A 20,994-nucleotide genomic window follows, 5' to 3' on the forward strand; every position below is an offset into this window, starting at 1 on the left:
CCAAAGGAAGCCGGCTACCTGCTCAGGAAACTCTGTTGTTTGCAGGGGCAGGAAACCGCAGCTTTGCTCCCCCGTGAACGCTTCCCTTGCCGCCTGTCTTCCAGTTCCACTACCCTGGATCCAGAAGTATTTTCCACGCTCTGCTTAAACCGAAGGCACCATTTAATCCAAACGTGGGTTTTTGCACAGCTCTGAAGCAGCCGCCTTCTTCTTCTTCTTCACCCACACCACAGAACTGCTGCTTGGAATCCCTTTATCCTTTGGACTTCCAGGGTCACTTTCTCTCTTCTCCACCTGTCGAGAGAAGTCTCTCCCGCAGGCCAGGCTCTGTCAAACGTTGAAAATAAAGCAAGTCTACAAAATCAGATGAGACGATTTTTGATCTCCCTCTCTTTCTTTCTGTCCTGGCTGGGAGGGGGAAAGGCAGAAAGAGAGAAAGAGAGAGAGAGAGAGTCCAGCAGGCCACGTCACCGATCTCCTCAGGACGCCTTGTTACTGGAAGAAGGGCTGTCCGGGGGTCGCACACAGGGGGCCCCCGAAGGGCCTCGCTCTCCCCGCCAAGAGAAGAGGAGGAGGAGGAAGAATCCGGGGGTCTTCCTGGGCTGCCTTCCGCAGGTCAGTCCAGGGGTGTGTTAAGCCGCCTTCTTTGCCCAGCGGGGCCCAGGACCTCCTCAGGCAGGATGGGCCCCTGGGGGGGCAGCTGACTCCGCGCAGGGGGGCTCACCTGTTCACAGGTGCGCCTTGAGCTGCTTTTCCAGACCCCTCCCCGATTCTTCCCAGAGGAACCCTTCTTCAGTGGGACCCCCAGGCTGCCCCTCTGCTCACTCTCCTCGGGTTAAGCCCCCCCCCAGCCTAAAGGTGGGTCTCTCTCAGCCAGAGGACCCCTCCCCTGTCACCCAGGTTAGCCCCTCCCTCCCTCCCTCCCTCCCTCCGGCTAATCTCTCTCCCCCTCGGTTTCCAACAATGGCCTCGCCCCCGCTATGTAAAAGTCTTCTGAGCCAAACCCCGCCGCCACCACTGGCCTAAAGCAGACTGCCCCCCTCCCTCAGTAACACAGTACTGGGGCTAGCCTTCCTTTATCTCCCCCCTCCGCGAATGGTACCTTCCGGGATACCCCCCTTCCCCCCCCCAATTTAGTAATGGTATATCCCACGCTATCCTTCCTCTCTCTGAAGCCCTCCACTCACTCCTCTCCGCCTCCCCCCCAATCCTAGAGTGGGCCTTCCCGCGCGCGCGCTGTTTTGCCCCCCTTCCGCCTCCAATGGTCTCTCCCCGCCGCCTCGTTCTGGACGCCGCGGCGCGCCTTTCGCGCACACTCCGGAACTCCGAGCAAGCAAGAGGGGAAGGGCTGAGGAGCGCGGGAAGCCCCGCCTCTTTTCTCCCAACAGCCAATGGAGCGACGGAGTCCGCGGCACAGACCTGAGGTTGCCGAACAGCGGCTTCTAGCGGCTGAAGGAGGAAAGAACAAAGTAGGGAAGAGGCCGCGCGCGTGCGCAAAAGGCCCGTCTTCGGAAAGAAGTTGGAAAATTCCGGACGGAGTGGGCGGGAAGTTCCCGTGTTTGGAGGTGAGGAGGAATCTCCATTCATTCATTCATTCATTCATTCATTGTGTTAAAATAATCCCAGACCTGTTTACCATGGAATCAAAACAATGCAAAATTAAAGCAACGCATAATTAAAAGTACAAATATGAAATTTGCATGGATGTATATAGTTGCTAGTATCCTGTTTTTCGGTCATCTGGGTTTCAAAGCGCCCTGCAAAATTCTAAAATACATTTATTAATGTCTTGGTTGTTTTGTTTTTAAAAAGTGCACCCCAGTTATTAAAAGAAGTGACTCAAAGTGGCTAGCACGAGAACAATACTCAGCAGAACAGAAAACAGACCATCAGAAACTGAGGAGAGCTGGTCTTAAGAACAGAAGGACAGCCCTGCTGGATCCGGCCCAAAGAAAGCCCATCTAGTCCCGCCTCCTGTTTCACACAGTGGCCCACCAGTCTTGCAAGAGCAAGCATGAATTTTCCCCTTTGCTAAGCAGGCTCTGCCTTGGTTTGCATTTGGGTGGGTGACTACATGATGTGAGCACTGCAAGATATTTCCCTGAGGGTTTGGGGCCATAGCTCAGGGGGAGGGGATCTGCTTTGTATGCAGAAGGTCTTAGGTTCAGTCCCTTGCAGCATCTCCAGGTAGAACTGGGAGAGACCTCTGCCTGAGAGCTGCTGCCAGTTGGTGTTGACCATACTGGGCCAAATGGACCAAGGGTCTGACTAGGTAACAGGCAGCTTCCTATGTTCCTAAACAGAAGCCAATGACTGTGTAGGTCAGCTTAGCCTAAAGCTTCCCCAAATAGCCGAGTGTTGGCCTGAGGGCTGAAGAAAGCCAGAGAGGAAGCTGGAATTAAATCCTGAAAATCCATTAAGGTTTGCAGGAAACTGAGGAGGACTCCCCTGGCTATCAGGTGCTCTGTGGTGTCCCTTCACTTCGCTCCTCCTTTGGGAGGCTAGGAGGCGAAGAAAGAGGAGAGAGAGAGGTGGTAGCCCCCGTGCCCATCCCAAATGGCTTCTTCGGTGAGGCTTCTTCCTCTCTCCCAAGACTAGCCATCCCCGGGACCATCCGCTCTGGAGAGGAGAAGCCCCCGGATCCTGGCCCTTCACCTCTTGTGTCCCCTGGACCTTGGTGCTTGGTACGAAATTTGGGGAATGGGCAGGCTAGACCCCTGTGTGGGATATATCCAGCCAATGTTATGTAGTGACTAGAGTGCTGGATGCAGCCACCAAATGGCACAGCGGGGAAATGGCTTGACGACCAAGCCAGAGGTGGCCGGTTCAAATCCCTGCTTGGGCAGCAGTGATATAGGAAGATGCTGAAAGGCATCATTGATTTATTTAACACATTTGTATACCACCCAAAACGCAAGTCTCTGGGCAGTTTACAACAGAACAATAAAGACAACAGATTAAAAGATTAAAACATTACCGCATGCAATTAAAATTTTAAAAAACTGCCTGGGAGGAGGCCATGGGGAACCCCTCCTGTATTCTACCAAAGACAACCACAGGGCTCTGTGGGTGCCAGGAGCCGACACCGACCCGACGGCACACTTTACCTTTAGAGTGCTGGACTAGGACCAGGAGGGAGACCTGAGTTCCAATCCCTGTTCTGCCAAGAAACTCCCCGGGTGAGTTGCAGGGGCCAGTTGGGTGAGTTGCAGGGGCGGGCAGTGGGCGGGGGGAGAGAAAGGCGGCGGTGGGTAGCAGGCGGGCGGGGGAGAAAGGCGGTGGCGGGTAGCGGGTGGGGGGAGAGAAAGGTAGGCGGACAGGAGGGAGTAAAACGTGGAGGAACAGGAGGGCTGGAGAGCGCAAGCTGGAGGGAAGGGGAAGGGAGGATAGATCGGGCCGGAGGAAGAGGGAGAGGGAAACAGCTGGCCCAAAGCGCCACACAGATGCTCTGTGCGGGTTTGGCTAGTTGTTGTTGTTATTTCTTGTTTACACAGTCAGACAGGTGTTATTGACTGGTTTGTTTTAACCAGACATCGAGTCCTTCCCAAGGACCTGGGATGCCAGAATTTTATTGTCAGTTGTTATAGATATCGTCGCAGAATATAGGCTGTTCCCAGTAAAGCTGCTTTTTGTAATTGGCTGATGGTGATTTCTGTGGCCCCGATGGTGTTGAGGTGCTCTTCAAGGTCTTTTGGAACAGCACCCAGGGCGCCAATTACCACTGGGATTATTTGGGTCTTCTTCTGCCACAGCCTTTCAATTTCAATTTGTAGATCTTTGTATTTGGTAATTTTTTCTATCTCTTTTTCTTCTATTCTGCTGTCCCCTGGTATTGCTATGGCGATTATTTTGACTTGTTTTTCTTTCTTCTCGACTACAGTGATATCTGGTGTATTGTGTGGCAGATGTTTGTCTGTTTCTAGTCGGAAGTCCCATAATATTTCTACATCTTCATTTTCTTCAACTTTTTCAATTTTATGGTCCCACCAATTCTTGGCTACAGGTAGCTTGTATTTTTTGCAGATGTTCCAGTGTATCATCCCTGCTACCTTGTCATGCCTTTGTTTGTAGTCAGTTTGTGCGATCTTCTTACAACAGCTGATTAGGTGGTCCACGGTTTCATCTGCTTCTTTACAAAGGCGGCACTTGTTGTTTGTGGTTGATTTTTCGACTTTTGCTCTTATTGCATTTGTTCTTAGTGCCTGTTCTTGTGCAGCCACTATTAAACCCCCTGTTTCTTTCTTCAAGTTGCCATTCTTAAGCCATTGCCAGGTCTTGGTGATGTCTGATTTTCCACTTATATTGTGCAAATATTGACCATGCAGTGGCTTCTTTTTCCATTTTTCTGCTCGGTTCTTGACTTGTTCTTTCTTGTAGGCCTGCTTTCTTTCATTGGTGTTGAATAGTTTCTCGTTATTGACCATTTGAAGTGCATCTTCTTCACTGTCCTTGATATATTCTTCAAGGCCTCTTTTCTCCTCCTCTACTGTTTGATGGACTTGCAGCATTCCTCTTCCACCTGAGCTGCGAGGGAGGTAGAGCCTATCGACATCACTGCGGGGGTGCAGAGCATGATTGATGGTCATGATTTTCCTGGTCTTACGATCTAGCGTCTCTAGCTCTGCCTGGATCCAGTCTATTATTCCTGCAGTGTATCTGATAACAGGTATAGCCCAGGTGTTTATGGCTTGTATGGTGTTCCTGCCATTGAGTTTGGACTTGAGGATTTTTCTGACTCTCCTGATGTATTCACCTCCAATTTTTCTTTTAACTTCAGTGTGTGCGATGTTATCAGCCTGGAGAATGCCCAAGTATTTGTAAGGTTCTTTCTCTTCCAGGTTCTTGATCTTGCTTCCATTGGGCAGTTCTATTCCTTCTGTTTTTGTTATTTTCCCTCTGTTCATTATTAATGCAGCACACTTGTCTAGTCCAAACTCCATTGCTATATCGCTACTGAATATACGGACAGTGTTTAGCAGTGATTCGATTTCTGACTGGGACTTTCCATACAACTTCAGATCCTCCATGTACAGCAGATGGTTGATTTGACTTGATGTTTTAGATGTTTGGTATCCGAGGCCTGTTTTGTTTAGTATTTGTGAAAGTGGGGTCATGGCGATTACAAACAACAGAGGGGATAGTGAGTCCCCTTGGAAAATGCCTCTTCTAATGCTAACCTGTCCAAGTGCCTCGCCATTGATTGTTAACTGTGTACTCCACATGCTCATTGCTTTTTAAATAAATATCTGAATGTTTTTGCTGACACCAGTTGTTTCTAAACATTTTAGTATCCATGTGTGAGGCAATGAATTGAAGGCTTTCTTGTAGTCAATCCATGCAACACTTAGATTTGTTTTTCTTCTCTTGCAGTTTTCTAAAATCATTTTGGCAATCAGCAGCTGGTCTTTGGTGCCTCTGGTGTTCGGGCAATTTCCTTTCTGTTCAACTGGAAGCTGTTTGTTAGTTAATAAGTGTTGCATCACTTCATCTACTATTATTCCAGTTAATAATTTGAACATGATTGGCAGGCAGGTGATCGGTCCATAATTACTTGGAACTGCACCTTTTGCTGGGTCTTTCATGATGAGATGAGTTTTCCCAGTTGTTAGCCATTGTTCAGTATCACCTCCTTGCAAAATGTGATTGAACTGTTTTGATAGTGGTTTATGTTGTTAGGTGTTTAAGCCAGAAGCCATGCAGTTCGTCGTCGCCTGGGGCAGTCCATTTTTTAATTTCCTTTGCTCTTTCACTTATTAATTCTGGTGTTATTATTAGAGCTTGCATTTGTTGGTTACATTTTTTGACCTCTTTCATCCAGCCTGCTTTTTTATTATAATCTATTGGATTGTCCCATAATTTCCATAATAATAATTTGTTGTTATTATTATTAATTCAATTTCTCTACCGCCCTTCCAAAAATGGCTCAGGGCGGTTTACACAGAGAAATAATAAATAAATAAGATGGCTCTTATGAACAGATGGACAGCCATCCAGACATGCCTGGAGGCACCTGCAACCCCATGTCTGAACAAGCGTCTCTTTCCTTTGCTGGGATTCCAGGGAGTCAGCGGGAACCCGGAGCAGCCCGTGCCCAGGGGCTGGTGGGGCTCAGCACCACCTCTGGCTCTGGCGTGTGAGGGGCGGGGCAGGCGTGCAAGCCGCAGCCGGGCTGCGTGGCACCGGCCAGGTCACTCCCATCCAAACCGCGGTTTCTCTCACAGCCAGGACTGGACGCTGGGATGGGAAAGGCAGCCTTGGGAGACGGGCCGGCATGGCTCTGCAGCTGCTTCCTGTGAACCCTTCGCTCCACCTCGCTGCAGGGCCCACCTGGCTGGCCCCTTCACGACCCGCCACCACGCTGCCTCCTCCACCTCCAGGCTGCGGCCAGGAAGAGCAAGCCTGGAAAGGCGGCGGCTTCTCCCCTTCCTGGGCCCAAGCCCTTTGGCTGGACCCCACCCTGCACGCCAACGGTGGGGGGGGGCTGGTGGGCTGCCCTCCCTCCCTGGCGGTGTGGCACTGTGGTGGGGGGGGGGACCCTCTGATGAGCCGCTTCCCGACAGACCCCACGCTGTGCGGAATGCAGGCACAGCAGGACACACACCATTTGCACGCGGGGCGATGTGTGTGAGCACCCAGGCACCACCTGAATCACAGGCGCCAGCACCCACTGCCACGCCCTCTGCTGCACTCCCGGCGGTCTGGAGTGTGTGGGGCTGCTGGTCCCGCCGGCTGCAGAGAGCCTTCCCGCTGGGCAGTGGCGCGCTGCCTCCTCTCTCCCGCGGGGCCAGGGCTGGCTGCTGGTGTCCTTGTCGGGACCCGGCACTGTGGGTTATAACCCTGATATGGCTTGAGCCAGAGGGCGGGAGGACCCTCTTGGACGTGCCTCGCTCCTGTGCCTTTCACAGCAGCCCCACAAATGCCGCAGCAGGAGTTAGTGCTGGAAGGAGTAAGAAGACGACAGATACTTATCTACTGTACTGCTTTTCAACAAAAGTTCCCAAAGCGGTTTACATCAATATCAATATAAATAAATAAAATGGCTCCCTGTCCCTAAAGGGCTCACAATTTAAAAAAGAAACATAAGACAGACACCAGCAACAGCCACTGGAGGGATGCTGTGCTGGGGACAGATAGTGCCAGATGCTCTCCCTCTCCTCAGTAAAGAGAATCACCACTTTAAAAAGTTGCCTCTTTGCTCAGTTAGCAGGGGACAGGAGGAGGACCTGGGTTCAGATCTTGCTGGGCCATGAAGCTGGGCAGGGGGTGGACCTTGGACCAACCCCTCTATCTACCTATGCCAGTGTGGTGTCATGGCTAGAGTGCTGGACTAGGACCGGGGAGACCCGAGTTCAAATCCTCATTCAGCCAGGAGACTTGCTGGGTGACTCTGGGCCAGTCACTTCTCTCTCAGCCTAGCCTACTTCACAGGGTTGTTGTGAGGAGAAACTCAAGTATGTAGTACACCGCACTGGGCTCCTTGGAGGAGGAGCAGGATATACAGGTGAAACTCGGAAAATTAGAATATCGTGCAAAAGTCCATTAATTTCAGTAATGCAAATTAAAAGATGAAACTGATATTTGAGACAGATGCATTACATGCAAGGCAAGATAAGTCAAGCCTTAATTTGTTATAATTGTGATGATCATGGCGTACAGCTCATGAAAACCCCAAATCCACAATCTCAGATAATTAGAATATTACATGGAACCAAGAAGACAAGGATTGAAGAATAGAACAATATCGGACCTCTGAAAAGTATACAGTGTACTATGCTTGATTGGCCAGCAAACTCGCCTGACCTGACCCCATAGAGAATCTATGGGGCATTGCCAAGAGAAGGATGAGAGACATGAGACCAAACAATGCAGAATTGCTGAAGGCCGCTAATGAAGCATCCTGGTCTTCCATAATACCTCATCAGTGCCACAGGCTGATAGCATCCATGCCACGCCGCATTGAGGCAGTAATTGCTGCAAAAGGGGCCCAAACCAAGTACTGAATACATATGCATGCTTATACTTTTCAGAGGTCTGATATTGTTCTATTCTTCAATCCTTGTCTTCTTGGTTCCATGTAATATTCTAATTTTCTGAGATTGTGGATTTGGGGTTTTCATGAGCTGTACGCCATGATCATCACAATTATAACAAATTAAGGCTTGACTTATCTCACTTTGCATGTAATGCGTCTGTCTCATATATCAGTTTCACCTTTTAATTTGCATTACTGAAAATAATGGACTTTTGCACGATATTCTAATTTTCCGAGTTTCACCTGTAAATGTAAAAATAAATAAAATAAAATAAAATGTGGGGTGAGGCAAGGAAGAGATGTATGTCCATTGCCCTGAACTTTTGGCCAAAAGGTGAGATGAATGTAAATTTAAAAATTTACCACAAACACATATATTGGTTTAATGCTATCTAAAGTAATTATGGGCTGCCCCAAAGGATCCTGGGAACTGCAATTTGGAGAGGAGGCTGACATGCCCCCCTAGGAATTCCGAGCCCCTACACCACTTCCAGACTAGGCATGTGCACAAAACGGATACTGCATTTTGTTTTGAGCTTGAAACAAAATGCAGACGGCTGAAACATTTCGTCGAAAAAGTTGTTTTGACGGAACAAACCTTGAAACGTTTTGAGTGTTCTGGCTACAGGGAACAATGGGGAAACCCGAAACACCCCCTTGTTCCCCTTGGGTAGCTCCTAGGGACACCAAAGTGGGTTTAGTGGTAGGGCAGGATGGGTGCTACCTGCTACCCAACTCACAAAAGAAGTGGGCAAGGGGGTGATTTTTAACCTATTTCTAACCTTTCCCCCAAATCAGAAGCCTGTGCCAGACAACCAATCAACAAGGCAAACACAAGCCTCCAAAATGACACTCAAAATACTGAAACGTTTTGAATCTTTGAATTGAAATGGGGTTGTTTTGTTCCAAGCTCAAAACAGGCCCTTTATTTAAAGTGTGTTTTGTTTCGCTTTGTTTCCGTTTTGAGTCAAAACGTTCCGTCCCTACTCCAGACCCATTATTCCGAGGGGACCAGGGTGGATTTCTATACCAGGTTTCTGTCTGTCTGGAGCAGATATGCCAGAAAAGTTAAGAAACATTTCCTCACCTTTTCCTGAGCTTGCCCAGGGAGTGTGTCTCTTTCTACCACTGGCTAGTTTGAATGGGGATGTTCAGGGTTTTTTATCTCTCTGATGTGTTTGACCAGCAGGTAACTTATTTGATTGGTGTTCATTGTTCTGTTGTATACATGGAAGCCGCCTTAAAATATGGTCAAGGGCAGGGCAACCATTCTTAAAATGAGCAAAGAAATCCCTCTCTCAAAGGTGCAGGCCCAGAGCTAAATCTTCTGCTGCACATCGCAGCTCAAGGGGTGACCAGGAACTGGCATCCCTCCATCCCGGAATGGGAGAGCCCTGCGCTGTTTGCCCCCTCTGGGGAAATCCAAGCCCATCGCTTGCCTTCCTGTAGTGGATCCCCACCTGTGGTCCACGAGGGCACTGCAGGTGGGTGGGTTGGGGGGGGGGTCGTATCATCATGCATTGCTGTGTCCCTCTTCGGTGTCGTCTTCTTCTTTTCCCCACTGGCAGGCCTGCTGCCGGGAAATGTACGGTGACAAGTGCAAGATGTTTGTGAGTGAGCAAAATACATTATGAGAAAGGGCTGCGTTTTTAATGCCCCTTGATCTACAGGTTTAGCTCCTGACAGCCATAGGCGATGTTGAACATGTTTACTGTATCTCCCTGAATCCTAGACTGGAGTTTTTCCCACGTTTTTTGATATTCGAAATCGGGAGGTTGTCTTAAAGTATTGGGCCTTCTAGACCCTCCCCTCGGAGAACGCCCCCCCCTCCTTTAAATTTTTGTTTAGTGTTTTGTTGTTGTTGTTGTTGTTGTTGTTGTTGTTGTTAAGATTGTGCGCCCTTCTGGGACAGGATTATTAATTCTAAAGAATGATATAAGCTTCTCTGAACCTTTTGGGAAGAGTGGGATATACATGTAACAAATTCATAAACAACACATATATAAATTCAAGAGTCCTGTTCCTTTTGTATAAATAACCTGCATTTAACCTCTACTTTTTAAGGGGGCCGTTTTCAATTCAGAGTCGTCTTTGATTTGGGTGAATACAGTAAAACACCTTGCTTATGTGGTGGTCCACAAAAGCTTTTGATGATGATGTTGTGGTCCACATAAAGTAAAAGGTTAGAAACAGCGGTCTTAAGCCACGAAATAGCCTCTTGTGTGATAAGATATTGTAACCACAAGATGGCGCTAGTAGTTTGCTGCACACCACAGTTTTAGGTATTCCTACAAAACAATGTACCATCCATATCTCAGAAACAGAATATAAAAGGGCTGCCTCTCCTTCCTGGAAACCTTCTGAGTTAGAACAAGATAATAAGTGGAACCACATCAAAAATTATCAGAAGACTGGGAAGTGATATCCATATACTCTTTGGTATCTGGCCACCCTGATTGCCCACTTGGCAACCATAAGCGTGTCTGCAGTAGCCCTCTGGTTCCAGCCTCCCAGTAGGCCTCTCTCTGTTCTGCAGTAGTCCCCTGCTAACTGAGCAAAGGAGAACCTTTTGAAATGAATAAAAGGTTATTCTCTTCATTGAGCAGGGGGAGAGCAACTGGCCCTATCCGTCCCCAGCACAGCATACCTCCAGTGGCTGTTGCTGGTGTCTACCTTATGTTTCTTTTTTAGACTGTGAGCCCTTTGACGACAGGGAGCCATTTTATTTACTTATTATGTATTTCTCTGTGTAAACACTTTGGGAACGTTTGTTGAAAAGTGGCATATAAATATTCGTAGTAGTAGTATTTGTCTGGGTCTGTTACGGTACTTCCCAAGAAATGTGCCTGAGCCAGATAAGAGATTGTTTTCGTTCACTGATCTCTCCTGGAAGTTTTTCACACCCGGCTTTTAGCTCACATCTCCGGAATTGAGAGGGTGCACATACCAGCCAAATTTACCCCAAAGTCCCCATCTGGGAGCACTTCACACACAATTCAGGTTTTTCATTGCACGTTAGAGTTTAGCCCGATTTATAACTAGGGTTTAAAAAATCCACATTTTGTGTGGGTTTTGCGGGGCAACTTCAAACTCACAATAAAGGCTCTCTGTAAACCCACAGGAAAGCCGGCTGTCTGGGAAAGATCCTGGGGAACTCCACCCAGATGACCAGCCTTGACATAGTGTATTCGTTAACAGTATGCTCTCCAGAAGTGCTCCACTGGAGTTTAAGGTTATGTTGGAAAAAAATTCTGTTCAGCTTATTAAATACTGTAGATCTGAACTGTTAAATACTGTATATATTAACATATATTTATTCTGTGTTTCTATTTAAAAATAAAACACCTAAGGCTGCTAATATCACAGTCTTAAAACAGTTACAAATTCTTTTAAAATACAAGACAAAAGCAGGGCCAGCAGATAACATAACACACAAGGACACCAGGTAGTAAACGTTAGTATTTTGAAATATGAAGGAAAACATTAATAGTATATACCGAAACAGAAGGTTATTCAGCAGTCTGTGAATATTTCCAAGTTGTGCACCTGAAGCTGTCGTCGTAGCACAGTTACTGGGAGTAGGCAGGCCCCACTGGACAGCCTTCCAAGGAAACATCCATAGCATTGGGGTGTGGAAGTAATCTGCAGCAAGAGGCTGGGTTCCTCCTTGAGAGTAAAGTACAGCTACTTGAATCGGTGTCGTCGACTCCTGGTGACCACAGAGCCACATGGTTTTCTTTGGTAGGATGCAGGAGGGGCTGACTGCGGCCATCGCCCTGCGTAACCCTTCCGAGGAAGCCGAGCCCTGCCAGGTGCCTGATTATAAGATTGATTCCATTCAGTAGCCTCACATTGTTTCCTTCCAGAAAAACTCCGTTCCAACTCAGGGTTTTCTTTGTGAGAAGACAACCACTTAGTGTCTGAGTGTAACGCATTCAGACTGGGCTTTTGGACTTTCAGTGCAGTCCTAAGGGTACTAGCAGGGATGGGAGGAGGATGCATTCTTCAAGGGCTCAGTCCTCCGCTAGCAACTGACACACCCCAATTTAAGAGTCACTTCATTTAGGCGATAAGTTATCAAAAGTGTGAGTTTGGGTCTGTGCCAGTTGTGGGTCTGTAGGAGGCCTGGGAAGTTTCTCTGTGGTTTTGCTTGTATGAGGTTGACTCCTCATGCTCTTAAGTGAGAAGTTCTCATGAGGACTTCATAACAAGTGCTTCCATACCTTTCAGTCACTGCTTTGCAGTAGCTTTTCCCCTGTACCGATATGACTGGACCTATGCAATATGCCTTCTATACATATATGGCAAGATATGATGTGATTTCAAAATATCCTTTACAGAACAGAAGTGACAGATCCTTGTCACTTGGGTATTATTGTATACAGTTGGTTGGTTGTTTGATTGATTGATTAAGTGCCATCAAGTTGGTGTCGACTCTTAGCGACCACATAGATAGATTCTCTCCAGGATGGTCTGTCTTCAACTTGAGCTTTAATGTCTCTCAGTGGTGCATTCATGGCTGTCGTAATCGAGTCCATCCACCTGGCTGCTGGTCCTCCTCTTCTTCCCTTTCCTTCCACTTTCCCCAGCATTACGGACTTCTCAAGGGAGCTGGGTCTTCGCATCATGTGTCCGAAATATGAGAGTTTTGAGCCTGGTCATTTGTGCCTCGAGTGAATATTCTGGATCGATTTGTTCTGTGATACATTGGTTTGTTTTCCTGGCTGTCCATGGTCTCCTCAAAAGTCTTCTCCAGCACCAAAGTTCAAAAGCGTCAATACATTTTCTATCTTGCTTCTTCTGTTAGAGGTTGTTGATTTTTACCCACAATAGGTAAAACAGCAGAGCACTAAGGAATGAGCACACACTCCAGTTACAGAGTATGTAGCAGAGGATGGTTTGGATATTGCAGCTATTTAAAGAAAACACATGGAGATCCTTGTATGACTAAACACTAAACATTTATTGGTTAAATACACTTAGATAGGAAAGACCTATCTCTAATCTAAAGGACTACATAGTGGATAGGTAAGGAGAGAAAGAGAGATGTTTCCATCTGCTCTCTAGGAGGAAAGGAAGGATTGTGGCTCAGCACAGGAAGTGCTGCAGAGTCAGTCCGGGGGTCATAGAGTAGGGACAGATAGGGAGACCCTGACTCACTGTCTCTCCTCCCAATGCCCCTAGTGGTCATTAGGACAGTTGGTGCAAAAAGTCGATGCACTGGAACTTCATCTCCAACATCTTCAAAGTCCAGCTTTCGCACCCATAGAGTGTCATGGGGGAAACCATTGTCTGAACGATTCTAATCTTTGTAAGTGTAGACATGTCACGGCATCTAAATATCCTTTCCAAGGCCTTCATTGCAACCCTACCAAGTGCTCGTCTGTGGCGTATTTCTTGACTGCTGGATCCTTGACTATTGACGGTCGATCCTAAAAGGCAGAAGCTATCCACCACTTGAGTGTCATATCAGTTCTGAAGCTGGTTGCTGTACCCACTGTCATTAGTTTAGTCTTCTTTACGTTTAGTCATGGTCCAATTCTTTCACTGTGCTCCTTGACTTATTTTTAAATGTTTTAAAATCTGCTGTTAACTATGCTGAGGGTGGATTAGAAATATAAAATATTGGCATTCTCTGTGGGCTTTTATTGCCTACATACAATAAAGAGGAAAAGATGACAACCGCCCAGAAATGTGCATTTGGGGTGGTATACAAAGATACTAATCAGGCAGTGGGCGGGTGAAAGAAACGGGGAAAAGGAGGAGAGTCGTGATGGAGAGCAGCGTGAGTGATGGCTGTGTGTGTTTGCTGTGTGTGCTCACTCCATGGAAGTGAGCAAGGATTTAAAGCAAGGAGTTATAGAGCTAGTCTGAAGCTCGGGGGTATTGCTGGACCCGGCTCTGCTTTTGGAGGCTCAGGTGGAGGCGGTGGCCAGGGGTGCCTTTGCACGGCTTCGGCTACTGGGCCAGCTGCGTCGCTTTCTCGAGAAGGCAGACCTGGCCACAGTTACCCATGTCTTAGTCACGTCACGGCTGGATTACTGTAATGCACTCCTCATGGGGCTGCCCTTGAGGAATATTCAGAAAATGCCGCAGGTAGATGCCTCTGGACAGCACTGCTCCCCCTGTGCCCCCAGTCGCCTCCGCCTCCTCCACTGCAGGGCTTAGACAAATTCATGGAAGACAGGTCTCTCGGTGTGGCTACTCATCCTAATGGCTCTAGGCACATGCACACACACACACGCTTGGTAGGTTGACACGTTACCAAACTGCATCGCCAGCTGTCTCTTTACCATCTGACCAAACGCAGGCGAAGGGCAGCAGGAGCACAAATCCTCCAGGCCAATCAACCCCACTGGTTTTGCCCTGTCTTGTCAAACGAATAGATCAGGCATGTTCTGCATCTTCTCTGGGCGGCAGCATCACAGTTGCAAATGGCTCCGCACACCGCCGGCAGCCTGCCGAAGGAGAGTCCGGGCCTGCCTTGCTTGGCTACATGTGAGCCCTGTGAAATATTCCCCTCCGGGGATGAGGGGGGCCCCCACCGCTCAGTGGAGGAGCCTCTGCACACTGGCCTGCAGCCGGTTGGATGCCGTCCTGGATGCTGGCAGCCTCCCCGGGGAGGGCTGGGGGGGGGAGAGTCTCCTGCCTGCCCCCTGCTTGGAGCGCCTCTGCCAGTCAGTGCTGAGCTAGAGGGAGGGGCCAAGCCTCTGACTCCCCATGCCCCTCCCTAGCCCTCTTGCCACACCATGGTTGCCTCTCTGGGCCTGCTGTAGCCCTGAAGCAGGAGCCTCCTTGCCCGGGAAGGACTCGGCTGGGCACCAGGCCTGGGTGGTGCAGGAGGGTCAGCAATCCCACTGGCTACTCTACCAGTTTGCCCCCCACGTAGTACACGCTGTACAGCCAGGCCCCCTTTCCACTCTGCCACTCTCTCTGACGGAAATCTGTGGAACTCAGAAGCTTGCACACTCCTACGCCAAACCTAAACGGTCCCTCGAAAAGAAATGCCAACTCCAAAATTTCGCCTCTTTCACAGTCAGCGTTTCCTTTCCTGTTTGCTTATACACGGCTTTTCAGCAAGAAGTTCACAAAGTGAGCTTTTACCCAGCCAGCAGAGAAATGAGGAAATGGTTCCCTGTCCCCAGAGGGCCCACAGTCTAAAAAGAACGACCAGGGAGACCCCAGCAAGCAACAGCCACTGGGAAGAGGGAGGCTCTGCTGGGACGAAGAAGGACTGTTGCTCCCCCCCCCAAGATGAAAGAGGGACAGGGACACACTGGCCACTTTGAGAGCGAGCGCAGTGCAGGGTGAGCATGTTCAGCTCGATTTAGGGAAACCGGAGTCTCTGCTCAGCTGTGAAACTCACTGGGTGACCTTTGGCCCATCACTCTAGATTATAGAACATAAGAACAGCCCTGCTGGATCAGGCCCAAGGAAGCCCATCTAGTCCAGCATCCTCTTTCGCACAGTGGCCCACCAGATGCTTCTGGAAGCCACAGGCAGGGCATGCCCTCCCTCCTGCTGTTGCTCCCCAGCAACTGGTATTCAGAGGCATCCTGCCTCTGAGCCTGGAGGTGGCCTATAGCCCTCCGACTAGTAGCCGTCAATAGACCTCTCCTCTATTAAGTTATCAAAACCCCTCTTAAAGCCACCCAGGTTGTTGGCTGTCACCACATCTTGTGGCAGAGAATTCCACAAGTGGATGATGCATTGTGTGAAAAGGTACTTCCATTTGTTGGTCCTAGATTTCCCAGCAATCCGTTTCATGGGATGACCCCTGGTTCTAGTGTTGTGGGAGAGGGAGAAGAATTTCTCTCCATCCACTTTCTCCACCCCATGCATGATTTTATAGACCTCTCTCATGTCTCTCCACAGTCGTCTTTTTTCTAAACTAAAAAGCCCCAGATGCTGTAGTCTTGCCTCATAAGGAAGGTGCTCCAGGCCCCTGATCATCTGGGTTGCCCTCTTCTGCCCCTCTCTCTCTTTCAGCCTCACCTTCTTCTCCGGGTTGTAGTGAGGACCTGATGAGGGGAAGAACTGCCACCATGATGCTAGTCTAGTGGCAAGCCAGACCACAGACGAGAGAATGCCTCTTGGCCCTGTTAGCACCATTTCCTGACCTGAGCCATCTCCTTGCTTTCCACAAGGATGTGAATATGTTTTTCCATGGAACGGTGGGCTTCTCCGCCTGCAAGGAGAAATCCCCCCCGCCCCCCCCAAAAAAATTGCCTCCGTCCGAAAAGGGATCAGAAAAAGTGCTGACTCTCCAGGCTCATCATTGTGGGCAGCCCCATGACAGGAAGTTTGCTGCTTGCGCTAACGGTTGCAGCAGCAGCAGCAGCAGCAGCGGTGGGGGGCCTCTCTGCCGTCTTGAGGGGGTGATGATGGGGCAGGCAGCAGGTCCCAGGTGGGGCTGGCTGGGAAAGAAGAGCCCTGGGCAGCTGCAGCCTGCTCCTCGGGCCGGCCGTGGTGGCATCCTGTCCAGGTCTCTCTTGCAGTTGCTTAGTTTGGACTTGGGCAGGGTAGGGCGGCGGGGGGGGGGGCGACAGAGGGGTGGCTGGATGAGCCTTCCGTTCAACCTACATCAGATTTCCTTCCTTGTGTTGGGCCGGGGGGGGGGCACTCTAAAAGACCAGGCAGTGCAGCAGAGAGTGCCAGGCTCCGTGGAAGGCGGCTTCCTGCTGGGTTCCTCTGTGCTTGAGCAAACTTGACTGGGGGGGGGTCCTCTTTGGGAACAGAAATGCGGAGGGGGGGATCTGTCCCACTCCACAGGCTGCGCACCCACCCGTACCTGTCCCTCCCCGCTGTGCCCATTCGGCAGCACAAGCCTCTCGCCCCTCCATCGTCCACACACAAGCGACCCTGGAGTGGGGCCCCCAGCAGGGGACGGAGAGCTTTCAAGCACATGGGCGATCCAGCTAGCAGGTGCGCCCTGGGCAAGCGAGCCCCCTTGGAATGCACCTGCGCAGCAATCCCCGCTCGTTTGGCGCGTTTCTTCTTAGACTCTTGAGTCCTTTGGCGGGGACAGGGGGCCGCGTTCGTTGTTGTTGTCCTGGCTATGCAAGCTGCTTTGGAAGGAGAACCTTTTTGTTGCACAGCGGTAGATAAAGCGGGGGGGGGGGAGGCGGAGACCTCCCCACTGAGCCCTTCATGAGAGAGCTGAGACTTGGATCTGATGCTGTTTTCAACCAGCCCCCACCTCAACCCACAGCAGCAACCACAAATCTTTATTTCACAGATGACTTGAATTGGGGCTGCTGCAGGCGGATGTACGGCCGGGCGGGCCTTTCGGGGAAGTGACGTCTGGCTTTGATCCACCAACTGTGTGGGCAGGCATTCTGCCATTGTTTTTCAAAATACCCTCCTACGGAAAACGTGTCAAACTGAAAGCGGGCTCATGCCGAACATCCGGGGCATGGCTGGGTTTGCAGCTGTGACGGAGCATCCCTGGGCCCGATGCAGATATCCGAGGGGCTGCCACTTAGAAGGAGCTGGCTTCTTCGCTGCTGCTGCTGCTGCTGCTGCGGCCAGGACTACAACCAGGGAGTGAAAACTGCAAGGAAGCAGACTGAGGCTAGACATTAGGAGGCACTTCCTGACCCTAAGAGCTGTTCCACAGTCTGCCTCCGGCAATGGCAGGCTCTCTCTGGTTGCAGGTCTTCCAACCAAGACTGGGTGGCCACCTGCCAGGGATGCTGCCGCAACAGGTTCCTGCTCTGGGAGACCTCTAAGGCCCCTTCCGACTCTCTAACATCCTCCGGTCAAGACCCTAAGGACGGCTCTGCTGGATCAGGCTCGAGGCCTGTCTCTAGGGAGTCCATCGGGAATCCTATCGAGATTCTGGGACGCATCCCCCTTGGAGGCAGGGGCGCCCAGTGGGGTCTCTAATACTCCACGTGTGGGGTAATACTCACACTTGTGGGGTCTCTAATACTCCACGTGGGTGCCTGAGAGGATGGAAGCTGCCCTGACAAAAGGCCCACGGACCAGAGGTTGGGCTGGCTTTGTTACTCAGGACAGCCATGAAGCCTCTGGCGTAATGCCAAAGCCCTGGTCCTCCTGGTAGGTGAGGGCGTCTCACACAAACACACTCCCTAGAGAGTAAGCCCCGTGCGCAGGACTTAACTTCTGAATGAGCGCACAGAGGATTGCACAATTACCCTTTGAAATGGAATCGTAATACGTTCAGGACAGATCAAAGGAAGACCTTCGTGAAGCCGCGCATACTTAACTGATGGAATTTAGTGCTCTGAGGTGCAGCGATAGCTCCCAGTGCAGATGGCTGGAAATGAGCATCAGGCAGATTTGTGGAGGAGGAGGAGGACAGGTCTGTCACAATAGTGACTAGTCACGATAGCTGAACCTCCATGTTTAGTGGCAGTGGGAGGACCTTTTCTGTTGTGATGCCCAAAATGTTGAACTCCCTGCCCCATGAGCCCCATCTTGACCAGTGCTCCACTGCTTACTAAAAACACTACTTTACCAGAATGTGTCTCGGTTGCTGGGCTCCCCGATGGGTTGTTTTATTTGCTCAGAGGTTGTTTTATTTGCATTTGTTGATGCCGTTTGAGAGTATTTTCTTTCTTTTTGGTTGCAATCCTGTGCCCACTTATTTTAGTTATTTAGTTATTTAACATATTTTTATACCGCCCCAAACTTACACCTCTGGGAGGTTTACAACAAAGCAAAATAAATAACAAACAAGTTAAAATTTTATTTGATTGATTGATTTCTATACCACCCTTCCAAAAATGGCTCAGGGCGGTTTACACAGAGAAAGAAAGAAAGAAAGAAAGAAAGAAAGAAAGAGAATGAATGAATGAATAAGATGGCTCCCTGTCCCCAAAGGGCTCACAATCTAAAAAGAAACATAAGATAGACCCCAGCAACAGTCACTGGAGGTCCTGTGCTGGGGGTGGAGAGGGCCAATTACTCTTTCCCTGCTCAATAAAGAGAATCACCACATTAAAAGGTGCCTCTTTGCCAAGTTAGCAGGGTAATGTATTAGTTAAAACAAAATAAATGATGACAACAGAAAAGTTAAAACATTACAACAATTAAAAATTTTAAAACAATATTTTAAAACAATGTTTAAACTATTAAAGCAATATTTAATTAAAAGCCTGGGTGAACAGATGTGTCTTTAAAGACTTTTAACTACAACAAATATTCATATACCACTTTTCAACAAAAGTTTCCAAAGCGATTTACACAGAGAAATAACAAATAAATAAATAAGATGGGTTTTAAAAAAAAAAAAAGTTGTCAGAGATGGGGAGGCTCTTATGTCAGCAGGGAGCACTTCGGGGCAGCAGTGGAGAAGGCCCATCCCCAAGTAGCCACCAAACGAGCTGGTGGGAACTGCAGACGAACTTCTCCTGATGATGATCTCAGTGGGAGGTGGGGTTCATGACGAAGAAGACATTCTCTTAAATGCCCAGGGCCCAAGCTGTTTAGGGCTTTATAGGTTATAACCAGAACTTTGTATTTTGCCTGGAAATTTATCGGCAGCCACTGTAGCTCCTTCAGTACAGGAGTAACATGGTCTCTCTGACACCCAGAGACCAACCTGGCAGCTGCTTTCTGGACTAACTGCCATTTCCAGACTACATTCAAGGGCAGCCCCACATAGAGTGCATTGCAGTAATCCAGTCTGAAGGTTGCCAGCATATGTATCACTGTTCTGAGGTTGTTTGTCTCAAGAAATGGACACAGCTGGCGTATCATTCGAAACTGATAGAAGGCACTTCTGGCCACTGCCTCAACCTGGGACACCAGGAAGATGCTTGGATCCAGAAGCACCTCCAGACTGCATACCTGTTCCTTCCGGGGAAGTGTGACCCCATCCAGAACAGGCAGATCAAACTCATCTCCCGGGTTTCGACCCCACACCATGAGTACCTCCATCTTATCTGGATTCAGTCTCAGTTTGTTAGCCTTCATCCAGCCCATCACCGCCTCCAGACAGGCATTTAGGGAGGTTATGCCTTCTCCTGATGAGTTTTAACATGTAGAAATAGATTTGCTTGTCATCAGCATACTGAAAGCACCCTGCACCAAATTTTCTGATGATCCCACCAGGCAGTTTCATGTAGATGTTAACTCCTTTGAACACAGTGGAAATTACTTCCGAGCACAGGTGCCTAGGATGTGCATGTGCAGTAACTCCTGCAAGCCCCCTTGAATATTCCACAAGAAGTAGAGAAGTGAGACAGATATCTTCCACCCACACACAGGTCAATACCAGCTGTTAAGTAAGTAAGCGAGAAGACAGGGCTGTGGGCCTCGTGTCCTGCTTGGGGCGGTATCAGCACATCTTAAGAAGCCAGCGGGTGTCAAAGGACGCAGCTCGGCAACTGCACGGCTCTACCCGATGGATGGATGGCCTGCAGGCAATGGGGCTCTAGGGTGGGGCAGGAGAGAGAAGAGCCACCCAAGTTGCTGCCAGGAAGCAGAAGCAGCTGTGCCTCCTTTGGTGCCCCCCTGACCGGGGTGTGTGTGTGTGTGCTCAGAGGCATTAGCCACAGAGTGCTCAGAGGCCACTGCTAGCCACAGGAGCAGGGGCGTAGCTAGGGAAGAGGGGGCCCGTGTTCATCCCTCTCTCTGGCGGCCCCTCAGATTGAGGGAGACAATGGAGAAAATAGGGAGGGAGGGATGGAGCTGGAGGGCCCTCAGGAGCTGGGGGCCCGTGTTCTTTGAACCCTTTTGTGCAATTATAGCTACGCCCCTGCACAGGAGACTTGTTGCAGCAGGCAAGCTTCTGCAAGCCTCCGGTCTGTTTCAGGAGGGTGGCCCTGAATGCATTTCTGTCCTTGCCACACCCTCCCCTGCACCTTCAGCATTAACACTGCAAGCAGAGGCGTAAACCTTGGGGGCGGGCAGGGCTCAAGCCCCCTCCGAGATTTCCTGGGGGAGGCAATGCCCCCGCCCTGCTGCTAGGTAGCACCAGCAAGCTTGCATGC

At 49.6% G+C, this 20,994-nt stretch overlaps 2 protein-coding genes across 6 annotated transcripts in view; one reads left to right on the top strand and one right to left on the bottom strand.

The window, feature by feature from the left end:
* Positions 1-1,328, bottom strand: part of STIM1 (stromal interaction molecule 1) — a 116,450-nt gene extending 115,122 nt beyond the window's left edge. The window contains exons 1-2 of one of the 5 annotated variants that reach the window (XM_053307302.1): positions 725-1,328; positions 19-327 (exon numbers count right to left, since the gene is read on the bottom strand). The gene's annotated coding sequence lies outside the window, so the exon portion shown is untranslated. Of the gene's footprint in view, positions 1-18 lie in introns of all 5 variants that reach the window. The other 4 variants (XM_053307301.1, XM_053307303.1, XM_053307304.1 and 1 more) reach the window with 4 other exon arrangements.
* RHOG (ras homolog family member G) overlaps positions 1,219-20,994 on the top strand; it is a 52,965-nt gene continuing 33,189 nt past the window's right edge. The window contains exon 1 of the mRNA XM_053307307.1: positions 1,219-1,565. The gene's annotated coding sequence lies outside the window, so the exon portion shown is untranslated. The remainder of the gene's footprint in view (positions 1,566-20,994) is intronic.

Source organism: Hemicordylus capensis, chromosome 3 (assembly GCF_027244095.1).
Source record: "Hemicordylus capensis ecotype Gifberg chromosome 3, rHemCap1.1.pri, whole genome shotgun sequence".
NCBI classification, from domain to species: domain Eukaryota; kingdom Metazoa; phylum Chordata; class Lepidosauria; order Squamata; family Cordylidae; genus Hemicordylus; species Hemicordylus capensis.